The following is a 13,597-nucleotide window of genomic DNA, read 5'->3' on the forward strand; positions in this document are numbered from 1 at the left end:
AAGGTGAAGCAGCAAGTGCTGATATAGAAGCTGCAGCAAGTTATCCAGAAGATCTAGCTAAGATCATTAATGAAGGTGACTACACTAAATAACAGAATTTCAATATAGATGAAACAGCCTTCTGTTGGAAGAAGATGCCATGTAGGACTTTCATAGCTAGATAGGAGAAGTCAATGCCTAGTTTCAAAGCTTCAAAGGACAGGCTGACTCTCCTGTTAGGGGTCAATGTAGCTGGTGACTTTCAGTTGAAGCCAATGTTCAATTACCATTCTGAAACTCCTAGGGCCCTTAAGAATTATACTAAATATACTCTGCCTGGGCTCTATAAATGGAACAACAAAGCCTGGATGACAGTACATCTGTTGACAACATGGTTTACTAAATATTTTTTTCCATTAGTTCATGTCTTTTATTAACCAATATACAGTTACTTGTGTTCTGGTTTGTTGAAAGAATCGGTCAGACAACATTTGCCACAGTAATGTCTGTCAAAGTGGCTGGCCATAAAATCTCCAGCACCATAGTCATCTGAAGGGCACTCCCGACGAAGGCAACTGATTTTGCCATTCTCATCCACCTTATAGTATTTCAGGACAGCCAGCTTAACCTTCTTTCTCATATGCTTGTTCTTCTTGGGAGTGGTGTAAGACTTCTTCCTTTTCTTAGCACCACCATGAAGTCTCAACACAATATGAAGCGTGGACTCCTTTTGAATGTTGTAGTCAAACAAAGTACATCCATCTTCCAGTTGCTTGCCAGCAAGGATCAGTCTTTGCTGGTCAGGGGAAATTCCTTCCTTGTCCTGGATCTTGGCCTTTACATTTTCTATTGTATCCAAGGGTTCGACCTCGAGAGTGATGGTCTTCCTGTCAGGGTCTTCACGAAAATCTGCAAACTGGCAGCGGTGCCACTGCAGATGGCTGATCCAAAAGAAAGGGTGCTGCACCGGCCCACAGGCTACTAAATATCTTAAGCCCACTTACTGCTCTGAAAAAAAGAATCATTTCAAAACATTACTGCTCACTGACAAAGCACCTGGTCACCCAAGAGCTGTGATGGAGATGTACAAGGAGATTCAGGTTGTTTTCCTGCCTGCTAACACAACATCCATTCTGCAGCCCATGGATCAAGGAGTCATTTCAACATTCAAGTTTTACTATTTAAGGAATACATTTCCTAAGGCTATAGCTGCCCATAGATAGTGATTCTCTGATGGATCTGGGCAAAGTAAATTGAAAACCTTCTGGAAAGGAAGGAATCACATCTGTGATTCATGTGAAGGGGTCAAAATATCAACAATCACAGGGGTGTGGAAGAAGTTGGTTCCAACCCTCATGGATGACTCTGTGGGGTTCAAGACCTCAGTGGAGGAAGTTATTGCATTTGTGGTGGAAATAGCAAGAGAACTAGAATTAGAAGTGGAGCGTGAAGATGTGACTGGATTGCTGCAATCTCATGATAAAACCTTAATGGAGAGGAGTTGCTTCTTATGGATGAGCAAAGAAAGTGTCTTGAGATGGAATCTACTTGTGGTGAAGATGCTGTGAAGATTGTTGAAATGACAACAAAGATTTAGAATATAACATCACCTTAGTTGATAAAGCAGCAGGGTTTGAGAGGATTGACTCCAGTTTTTAAAGAAGTTCCACTGTGGGTCAAATGCTATCAGACAGCATTGCATGCTACAGAGAAATCATTTGTGAAGGGAAGAGTCAATCAGTGCAGCAAACTTCATTGTTGTCTTATTTTAAGAAAGTGCCACGGCCACCCCAGCCTTCAGCAACCATCACCCTGATCAGTCAGCAGCCACGAACATCGAGGCAAAAAGATTACAACTCTCTGAAGGCTTAGATGATGGTTAGCATTTTTTAGCAATAAAGTATTTTTAAATTAAGGTACAAACATCATTTTTTTAGACAGAAAGATATTGCACACTTAGTAGACTACAGTACAGTGTAAACATAACTTTTATATGCACAGAGAAACCAAAGAATTCACATGACTTGCTGTATTGCCATATTCGCTTTATGGCAGTGGTCTAGAACAAACTTGCAATATCTCTGAGGCAAGCCTATGTGTAGCATAGAGAGAGGAACCAAATCCCCTTCAAATGTTGTAATATTTGAATGTAAGGTGGCAGTCTAATTCATCATCTGAATAATCAGAGGGCCACAGGTGCACGTGGGATTGCTGTGGGCAGCCAGGACCTAGGGCACCCTTCCTAAACGACACGTGCGTGGAGTGGGACCAGCACACTGTCTGGGTCATAGCAAGGGCTTCACACATGCTGTTCTCTCGGACTCAGACACTCCTCTTCCCACTCTTCCCTGGCCGGCTTCTCCTCGTTCTTCAGGTCACAGTTTAAATGCCACCTCTTCATAGATGCCCTCCCTCACTATCCTGTCCAGGACACCCTTTTCTTTTCTTTCATAAAACTTATTGCAGGCATGAATGAAATAATGCCATTTGCAGCAACATGGATGGACCTGGAGATTATCATACTAAGTGAAGTAAGTCAGACAGAGAAAGATAAATATCATGTGATATCGCTTATATGTGGAATCTTAAAAAAAATGATACAAATGAACTTACAAAACAGACTCAGAGACTTACAGAGCAAACTTAAGGTTATGGCCCGGGGGAAGGCAGGGTGCAGGGGGAGGGATAGATTGGGAGTTTGGGATTGACATGTACACACTGCTATATTTAAAATAGATAAACAACAAGGACCTACTGTAAAAAAAAAAAAAAAAAACTTATTGCAGGCATGTATTTGTGTACTTGTTGGTTGCCTCTTTCTCTTTTCTGCTGGAAGCTCCATTTCGGCAGAGGCCATATCTGTTTCATCCCCCAGTGTATTCCCAGAGGCTTGCTTACTTCTTGGTAGGCATTCAAATAGTTTAAAGAATGAATAAATGAATGTATCAATATTAATTCATTTTCCCTGTACTAGAGGTTCTCAATTGGGATGGTTTTGCCCCCTAGGGAACATTTGGCAATGTCTGGAGACATTTTTGGATATCACAGTTGGAGTGAGGTTGCTACTAGCATGTAGTAGGTAGAATCCAGGGATGCTGCTAAACATTCTACAGTGCACGGGGCAGCCCCCTGCAATGAAGAATTACCCAACCCCAATGTCAGTAGTGATGAGGTCTAGGAATCCTGCCCTATACCCAATGTGTAAGAAATTTTGTTACCCTGAGTGGGTGCCAAGATAATGGCTGTACTGAAAAAGCTTCTTATATTTTAACCTTAAGGATGCATATCATTAAAACGGTGAAAGAGATCACCTAGACTCATTCTGTATCTCAAGAAGTAAGCAGTAGATGACACTAGAAGATACCATAATTTACTCTTAAAGTTCTTTGTAGGTGAGTCTTTGTTTACAATTTATCATGGTTAATTTCATCCCCTTTCTACACATACTTATTTTTGTACTAAACTAGATGTATGAAGATTATATAGCAGTGTTAGACATACAGTCTGGCCTAATATGTGCAAGGTCCTCTAATGTGTACGGAGTTAAGTCCCTCACAGGCTTTGTCCTCAGTAAGCTTACACTCCTTGACTAATCCCACATGAATATCTCATTCTGGCAGCCTCAGACCATCACTTGGAGTAGTTTATCATTGTTCAGGATTTCCTAGGTCCTGAGTAGGCACTTCGCTAGAGGAGTGTGATGCATGGCCTTGTTATGCGTGTATGGAGACAGAATCGTGTTTGGCCTTCAGCCATCTAGAGTTTAAGCCCACAGAATGGAAAACCCACATTCTTACAACGTTGTAGTAAACAGTGAATCTGTGTTTCAGTTCAGTTAAAGCCCAAAGGATCACAGGAAACATTTCAAATGTTATGGATGATTTTTGCTATGGGAAATCTAGCAGACCACTTCTGCAACTTGCATTTGTCAGGTGCTACTTGTCTATCAGGCACTGTGATAAGCAGTGGGGAGAAGAAGGTGAGTGAAACACAGTCCTTCACAGGAGGGAGAGGTGCTCAGGATGTTCCCTGTCTCAGCGGACAGTGTCATCATTCACCCGGTTGCCCAGGCTGCAAAACTTGGGATCATTCTTTTTTTTTTTTTTTTTTAAGAAGATGTTGGGGGTAGGAGTTTATTAACTAATTTATTTATTTTTGCTGTGTTGGGTCTTCGTTTCTGTGTGAGGGCTTTCTCTAGTTGTGGCAAGCGGGGGCCACTCTTCATCGCGTTGCGCGGGCCTCTCACTATGGCGGCCTCTCTTGTTGCGGAGCACAGGCTCCAGACACGCAGGCTCAGTAGTTGTGGCTCACAGGCCTAGTTGCTCTGCAGCATGTGGGATCCTCCCAGACCAGGGCTCGAACCCGTGTCCCCTGCATTAGCAAGCAGATTCTCAACCACTGCGCCACCAGGGAAGCCCTCTTTTTTGTTTTTTAAAGTATTTTTTAATAAATTTATTTTATTTATTTTATTTTTCCTGCATTGGGTCTTCGTTGCTGTTCACGGGCTTTCTCTAGTTGCGGTAAGCGGGGGCTGCTCTTTGTTGCGGTGCACGGGCTTCTCATTGCAGTGGCTTATCTTGTTGTGGAGCACAGGTTCTAGGCGTGCGGGCTTCAGTAGTGTGGCTTGTGGGCTCTAGAGCGCAGGCTCAGTAGTTGTGGAGCACAGTTTCTAGGCATGCGGGCTTCAGTAGTTGTGGCTTGTGGGCTCTAGAGTGCAGGCTCAGTAGTTGTGGCACACGGGCTTAGTTGCTCTGCGGCATGTGGGATCTTCCCGGACCAGGGCTCGAACCTGTGTCCCCTGCATTGGCAGGTGGATTCTTATCCACTGAGCCATCAGGGAAGCCCGGGATCGTTCTTGACTCCTTGCTCTCACCCCTGTATACAGTCCATCAGCAAACTGTGTTGACTCCATCTCACACATGTCCACTTCTTCCACAGCCCCCTCTACCAAAACATGTAAACCATCGTTAGCTCTCTCCTGGACTGTTACAATCGTCTGATAACTGGTCATGTTTCTTCCACCCTCTGAATTTTGATTTATGTACTTCAGGAGAGTGTGGCTCTTATAAAATAGAAGTCAGACTTGCCGTTCCTCTACTATCTTCCCATTGCCAGTAAAATAAAATCTAAACTTAGATGGTCAAGCTTATGCCAGTCTCTCTGACCACCTCTCCTCCTACTTCTACTGTCCCCTCTACTAAAGCCCTAATATACCAGTTTCATACCAACTGACCTCATCAACTGATATTAGCTTAGCACACTTGGGAGCAATTCAGTTAGACATTGGCTCCACCCTCAAAATGTTGAGCATCTGTGGGGGAGATAGATCAGGTTAGTATAGCCATGAGATGTACTGGGTCAGTACATGGTTTCTGATGATATGGGGAAGACTTTCTGGAGGAAAAAATTAAGCTCTATCTTGGAAAATAAAAGAGGCTACAACAAAGTGGATTTGAGAATAGAAGGGGAAATTAACTTGAATGTGAACAGAAGTAAAAGAAAAGGTGACAAATGCAGATTTCATGGCTGCAACCTAGAGATGTACCAAGGCGAGGGTGGCATTTTTCAATATGTGCATAGCTGTTTCAATATGTGCATAGCTGTTTCTTACCTAAAATCTGTCTACTATGTACCTTATATTAGGCATCATTCTAGTTACTTTATGTACATTGTCTCATTTGATTCTTGTGACACTGATATGGCATTGGTGGCATAATCCCTTTTGAAAACACAGGAAGCTAAGGCAAAAGAGGTTACATTACATGCCAGATATTAAGAGTGGCAGAACCGATATTTGAATCTAAGTTTCTCTGCTTCCAAAATCCATTGTTTTCCACGAAGACACACTTATCTCCCTATTATGTTGTTAAACTCTTGAAGAATAGAATTTCCCCCCAGCAACATCATCAGTCTCATAGTGAGATCTCACAGGTGACTAGGGAAATGGAAATGATTTTTCGAAGACTTTGAGTATGTTTTTGAAGCAAGTCAGGTTTACTCCAAGAAGGTCTTTGTTTTGCTTCCATGACTCTGGAAAATCATTTTCTACCAATACAAATGCATTTGATCTGTTAAGCCTGTTCCAAATGAATTGCTCATTTGCTTAAACATAAATTTTGTTTGGAAAACACTTGCCAGTGTAGAGACAGCTTCAATATGAATTATGGCGCTTGGAGTATTCAAGATTGATCGTGGCTGGACTTGGGATTCATGTCATATTTTTCTGCAGAAGAGCTTTAGGAAGTTTAGTTATGGCACCACTTGAAGTCAGCTTAGTCCATTGGGAATTTTAATTAAGTTCTGGGCAGTCACTGAGTAGACCATATTCTGAGGCCAATTTTTCCAAGTAGCCATAGAAAGTTGGACATGTATACATGAGTGCCGTTCATGGACATAAATTATAGCCAGTGGGAAGGTTCAGAGGGTAGAAAGTTGGCTGAAAGTTCTCTTTGCAGAATCTTGAAGCCAACTTAATCATCAGAGATGCATGTTTGCTTCTACTTCTTGAAAATAATACTTGAATTTTAAAAAATTTGGTTCTGGAAGGCTATCTTCTCACAGTCAAATCTAGCCCAGGAATTAATTTTTTCAGACCATCAGTGAGTATTCCTGATGCCCAAAGCTCACAAAAATTGCCTAAGTTTCTTTTTTGGGTGCAATTATATACTTGAATTTTGGTTTTCTTTGAGTATATTTCTCCCTACATGAAATCTTTCCTCTTTAAAAATCTTTGCTGTTCTCTGGGTGTGGTGGAATAAGCAGTAGTTGATGACAGAGAGTGGCTGGGCTTAGGCCACTAGTTCAGTGTTTGTTATTTGTAGTCCTGACTTGCCTTCTCACACTATGGATGAAACTGCTTATTTCTCTAGTTGAAACGTCAAAATTTTCTATTTTAAATAAGACTTAAAACTGCACTTCCCATGTACTGCATAAAAAGGCAGGCTTTAAGTTTGAGGAGAAGGTTGTGAAAATTAAGAATGAATATCTATTTTTCAAATTCTTTTCCTCTCTCCTTCTCCAAGAATCTTTGCTTTGGGTAAGAACAGTAAGTACCATCCTTGCAGCCTCCCTGGCTTCAAAGCTCAGTCATCATTTGATTTCTGTCTCTTCCTCGAAACCTTACCAGTTGCCAAGACTTGTAGTTCTGCATCTAAAATATTCCTCAATGGCCCTTTTCTTTCCTTTTCCACTGTAATCACTCTCTTTCATCCAAAAATCGGGGTGATGGCCTACACTCATCCTTTCTCTCCTCCCTAAAAGTGCTGTAGTTTTTCCCACTTAAACATCTCTCTGACCCTCATCGTTTCTTGCCTAAACAGTGAGAAGAGTCTCCTAGTTGGTCGGCTTGACTCTACTCTTGTCTCCATTGCCATGCTCTGTTTCCATGTCTGTCTCCCTTTTCTAGATCATTAGCTACTTGACAATAATACTCCCCTACTCAATGCTGTCTCTTCAGGACCTATTACAATGCCTGCCATACAGTGTAGGTCATTAACATGTATTCAGCAATAAATGTTAGTGAACACCTACTCTGTGCTAAGAACTGGGACTGCAGAAGTGAATAAAGCAGACATGGCTCTGCCTTCATGCCACCTAAGATCTAGTGGAGAGAGAAAGACCAAGAACAAGTAAGAAACAAACAAAAATTAAGTTTCATTAAATGGTATGAGTTTAAAAAGCTATGGGATGAGTAGAGAATAACAAAGGAGTTCTTACTTTAGGCATGAGTCACAGAAGCCTGAAAAAGGTAGCAAGCCACATAATGAAAGGGGAAAGAGAATGGCAGACAAAAAACCAGCATGTGCAAAGGTCCTGTGGTAGAAAGAGCTTGGTCTATTTGAGGAACAGAAAGGAGACCAGTATGGCTAAAGCCTAGTGTCATGAAATAAAGCAGAATACCTAGCCCAGGGCCAGGCAGATCAGGGCCACAACCTGAATTTTCATGCAAGGGCAAAGGGCTTTAAAGATGAGGATAAGGGCATCAGATAAACATTTGGAAAAGATCAGTCTGGCTGCTATGGGAGGGGCCGGAAGGGGACAGAAAGACTAGTAGGTGCTGTTGTAGGAATCCAGGTATGAGTTATTGCATGGATAAGTTGTGTCTTGTCTGGATTTCTGTAATTGCTTTCTATCTCTGTCATCCTAATTCACTTTCCATTCCAGGTTTATTTTTCTAGTGAAGCTTTAATCGCATTTCTCTATTCTACATTTTCGAATACAGAAAAAAATCCAGTTTCAAACTCCTAAGTATGGAATTTAAGACTTCCTGTGACATTCCTCTGTGCAGACTTATCTTGCAGTTTCTTTCCTAGTTCGATCCTGTGCTCAAGCCAAACTCTGTTACTCATCACTTCCCAAAGGTTCCCCTCTCTTTCCCACCCCTATGTATTTAATCAGGTGATTCTGCTTGGAAGGCTTTCTTCCTCATTCTTGCTATTAAGTATTTGTGCTTCTGATTGGCACTGGCTCAGTCACAGCTGTTCCGTCGTATCTGTGGGGGATTGGTGGCAGGACCCCTGTGGATACCAAACTCCACGGGTGCTCAAGTCCCTTGTATATTGATAAAATGGTGTAGGATTTGCAAGTAACCTACACACCTCCTCCTGTATACTTTAAATCATCTCTAGATTACTTATAATACTTAATATAATGTACATGCTATGTAAATAGTTCTAAATACAATGTAACTGCTACATAAATGGTTGCTGAGGTGACAAATTCAAGTATTGTTTTCTGGAACTTTCTGGAATTTAAAAAATATTTTCAATCCAGGGCTTCCCTGGTGATGCAGTGGTTAAGAATCCACCTGCCAATGCAGGGGACACAGGTTCGAGCCCTGGTCTGGGAAGATCCCACATGCCACAGAGCTACTAAGCCCGTGCACCACAACTACTAAGCCTGTGCTCTAGAGCCCGTGAGCCACAACTACTGAAGCCCACGTGCCTAGAGCCCGTGCTCCACAATAAGAGAAGCCACCACGAGGAGAAGCCTGCTCAAAGCAACGAAGAGTAGCCCCTGCTCGCCGCAACTAGAGAAAAGCCAGCGTGCAGCAACGAAGACCCAATGCAGCCAAAAGTAAAATAAATAAATAAATTTATTTAAAAAAATATTTTCAATCCAAAGTTGGTTGAATCTGCAGATGTGGAACCCACAGATACGGAGGGCCGACTGTACTGAACTTAAATGAAACCTTTTTTTATATCAGTAACCAGGAGTGCCTCCCTCATTTGAATCTCTATTTATAGCATGTTTTTCTCTTTTTCCTACCTTGCTCTGTGTTATCTTAGATTCCTGTCATTCCTTTTCTGAATTAACTAGCACCTTGAACATTGCATGAGCTCAGTTAAGTTTTTATTGAAATCAATGCATTTCTTTATATTGTAGTATCTAACAAAATAGTGTGTGTGTGAGTGTACCTGCATGTTTAGTGCCCCATAGCTTAGTACTTATTGCATAATTTTAAGGTTATTTTTAAAAGGCAGGTTTGCTTTACAGCCTTAGATACATATTTAGTTTGAATCTTGGAACATCTGGTTCTCAGATATAACAAGCTCATGTGCATGTGTTTGCTCCAGAAAATCCCCCTACTTCCTACGAATACTAAGAGCTTGGCATTTACCTCTAAATCATAATTTTTAATTAAACATTGAGATTTCAGAAGTTAACGTGTATTAGGGGATAGCAAGAAGATAGTGGCTATAATAAAGGAACTGTGGGAGGGAGGAAATTATGTTGGGGTTGGCGTTAGCTTAACCAGATGGGCTGGGAAAAAGCTGAGAGCTGATTAGAATCTCAAGTGTCAAAGAGAAATGACGGCCGTCAATAGTAAGAGGCAGGTCATCCTATGAGAGAGGCAGCTATTTATTTGCCAGAGGGTTGAATGATTCAGGAGAAATGTTCTAACATGTGGCATTTCAAGATTTACAATGTGATGGGTAGTATGGATGAAACAATAACCTTGGCCTTAGATAGACTTAGGTTCTATCATGTGCCTCTTTGATAGGAAATAATCTTCTTGAATTGCAGAATTGTTTTCAATGGGATTACAGTATGGTCAGGTATACAATCTCTAGTTCCAGGCAAAAGTGGGTTCAAATCATGGTATTTCCACTTTTTAGATTGATGGCTGTTAAATTGGTTTATCTCTGTGAGCTTCAGCTTTCTTATTTGGAAAATGGCAGTAACAATACTCCTTACCACCCAGGGTTGTTGTGAAGGTAAAATGAACAATTTCATGCAGAGCATTTAGTATAGAGTCTAGCATATAGTAAAGTGCTGTTAATTTCTTTCTCCCTCTTTTTTCCTTTGTAAGGAATTTAGGCAAGAGGTGATGGTGTCCTAGTCTAAGCTAGTGGCAGTGGGGAAGGCAATCATTTTAAAATTACTTAAGAAGTAGAATTGGGGCTTCCCTGGTGGCGCAGTGGTTGAGAGTCCGCCTGCCGATGCAGGGGACACGGGTCCGTGCCCCGGTGCGGGAAGATCCCACATGCCGCGGAGTGGCTGGGCCCGTGAGCCATGGCCGCTGGCCTGCGTGTCCGGAGCCTGTACTCCGCAACAGGAGAGGCCACAGCAGTGACAGGCCTGTGTACCACAAAAAATAAATAAATAAAATAAAGAAGTAGAATTGGCAGGATGTAATTATTGGAAATTGGGGAGGATGGGCCGGAGAGGACAGCTCAGGATGTACAGGCTTCTCACTGAGATAAGGAGACATTGGAAAAACAATAGTGGTGGAGACGGAGAACAGATTTTTCAGTTAGTTTTCAATGCAGCGCATTTAAGGTGCATGTGGGTAATCCCAGTATAATGTCTAGCAGGAGGATGGCTATAAAATTCTGGAAATCAGGAGACAGAAGTGGACTGGAGATGCACAACTGATATTTACTGGCATGCAGAAGGTGTTAAGGCATGGAAGTTGATCATTTAGTGCCATAGGCTGCATTTTGTATCTCCCCCAAGTTCATATATTGAAAACTGTCTTAGCCTGTCCAGGCTCTATAACAAAATGCCCGAGACTGGGTAGCTTATAAACAACAGAAATTTATTTCTCACAGTTTTGGAGGCTGAGAAATCCAAGATCAAGGCACCAGAATGATTATGTTCTGGTGAGGGTCTACTTCCTGGTTCACAGCCAACACTTTTTCACTGTGTCCTCACATGGTGGAAGGGGATACAGATCTCTCTGGAGCCTCTTTCATAAGGCACTAATCCCATACATGAGGGTTCCACCCTCATGCCCTAAGCACCTCCCAAAGGCCCCACCTACTTATACCATCACCTTTGGGGGTTATAATTTCAACATACGAATTTGGTGGGGGGGCACAATCATTCAAACCATAGCAAAATCTTTGACCCGAGCAGTTCAAACCCAAGTTGTTCAAGGGTCAACTGTACATCATTTTATTTATGTAAAATTTTGGTCTTCTACATTAAAGTTTGGTTCACAAAACCTATACTTTTCTAGAATATCTGAAATTTGGAAGAGAAGGGAGCATTTAAAGCCAGATCTAGGAACCAAGGAAACAAATTATTTTGGCTCCAAAACAAACAAACAAACAGCAGGTAATGGAAGAGTTTTTAATAAAAGTGTTCTAGGAGCAAAGGGAACAAATAGGAAGGGAAATGCTGTAGAGTTAAGCCAGTAGTTAAAAAAGTAAAGAAGTGTGCTTCAAAGATATATAATTCCCAGCTCCTAGAGACTGTCATACAGAGTGAAGGAAGTCAGAAAGAGAAAAACAAATATCATATATTAACACCTATATGTGGAACCTAGAAAAATGGTACAGATGAACTGGTTTGCAGGGCAGAAATAGAGACACAGATGTAGAGAGCAAAGGTATGGACACCAAGGAGGGAAAGCAGGGGGCGGGGTGGCAGTGGTGGGATGAATTGCGAGATTGGGATTGACATGTATACACTGATGTGTATAAAATGGATAAATAATAAGAACCTGCTGTATAAAAAATAAATAAAATTTAAAAATTCCCAGCTCAAGAAGTAAGAATTGAAATGCCTCCATGTGGGGCTGGGGATTCTAATGGCTGGAGGTTTCATTACTGACTGGCACAAGCTTTTCGAGATGAACTGAATGAATCTTTTTCTCCTGCATTTTCAACGGGCAAGTCTGGAAATGACCTTTGCAGAGGAACTGGAGAAGGAGTTACCAAGATAGAGTGTATGTCATAAGGGCAGGTCCACAAGGGTGACGCAGAGCAATGTGGGAGGCAGCGAAGGCCACAGAGGACCCAACGCGGCCAAAAATAAAATAAATAAATTTATTTTAAAAATACTTTAAAAAACAGAAAAGAATGATCCCAAGTTTTGCAGCCTGGGCAACCGGGTGAATCATGACACTGTCTGCTGAGACAGGCAACATCCTGAGCACCTCTCCCTCCTGTGTAGGACTGTGTTTCACTCACCTTCTTCTCCCCACTGCTTATCACAGTGCCTGATAGACAAGTAGCGCCTGACAAATGCAAGTTGCAGAAATGGTCTGCTAGATTTCCCATAGCAAAAATCATCCATAACATTTGAAAATCGATCAGAACAATGTCACCTGGCAGAGGTTAAAACTTACTTAACAGTTTCTGGTGCCAGAGTCCCTGTATTTAGCCATTTTAGGACTTATCCCCATGTTTATGACCTGGAAACAGCTTTGCTGCTGAGACTGGAGTGTGGAGTAGGATTGATGTCACTCGACAGGGAATCTTGTCTCAAATATTCCCTCTATCCCTCTCTAGCCCCCTCCCCCTGCTTTATTTTGCTGCATGACAAGTATCACTGCCTGGTGTATTGTGTGTATTGTTTATAGATCCCCTCACAAGACTAAGCTCCATTAGAGCAGGGATGTTTCCTGATTTACTCAGTGCCATATTCTTGGCATCAAGGTTGCCACTCAGTAGGTACAATTTGAGTAAATGAATGAATAAATGCTATTCGGCACCGAAGATGTCAGAGGTCAATAACTAACTAACGGTAGGAGGTGGCTTGAGGATGGCGGCTTCTAATCTCATCTACTTACTGGGAAGGGAGAGAGCTTTCCAAGAAGAAATGGAAAAGGGCAATTTAGGATAACGTGTCTGAAGAAGGTGACCGTACCCAAGAACCTGAAAAAGAAAAATTTGGCAAATAGTTTAATCCAAATATTCCAGACTTTATCAGACCATGACTACAAAATAAGGTCTGTTAGAAATAGTGATGAGATTTGAGGGTAACTGAGTTGTATCAGGTCAAGAATCCAGGAATGTTCTAATCTCGTTTAATCCAGAACTCCTCCTCCTTGTGAGATTCCCGAGAGACCAGCAGGCAAAGGGAAATGGCAAACAGAAAAGCAAAGTGCTGCTTTACGATTATGTGACGAGTACTGGTGAAGTTCCCTCATTAGAGACATCTCTGGTCAATTATGCTGTGGCTCAGGGCTTATGTTTATGATCTAAGGAATAGCCTTTGTGAGAGGCCAGCAATGGTTAACTTGCCCCATTGCCTCACTGAGTTACTGATGAAGTATGAATAAACTGTTCACACTTGTAAAGGAATAAGCATTCCTGTTTTTAAAAAAATGTTGTGTTATCTGGCCCATTAGAAGGTTAGCTCCATGAGTGTAGGGACCCTCTGTTGC

The 13,597-nt window shown here is 41.8% G+C and overlaps 1 pseudogene; it reads right to left on the reverse strand.

Moving 5' to 3' along the window:
• Window positions 1-427: 427 nt before the first annotated feature.
• Window positions 428-4,990, reverse strand: LOC132481480 (ubiquitin-ribosomal protein eS31 fusion protein-like; annotated as a pseudogene).
• Window positions 4,991-13,597: the final 8,607 nt, after the last annotated feature.

The sequence above is a fragment of the Mesoplodon densirostris genome, chromosome X (assembly GCF_025265405.1).
Source record: "Mesoplodon densirostris isolate mMesDen1 chromosome X, mMesDen1 primary haplotype, whole genome shotgun sequence".
Lineage (NCBI taxonomy): Eukaryota > Metazoa > Chordata > Mammalia > Artiodactyla > Ziphiidae > Mesoplodon > Mesoplodon densirostris.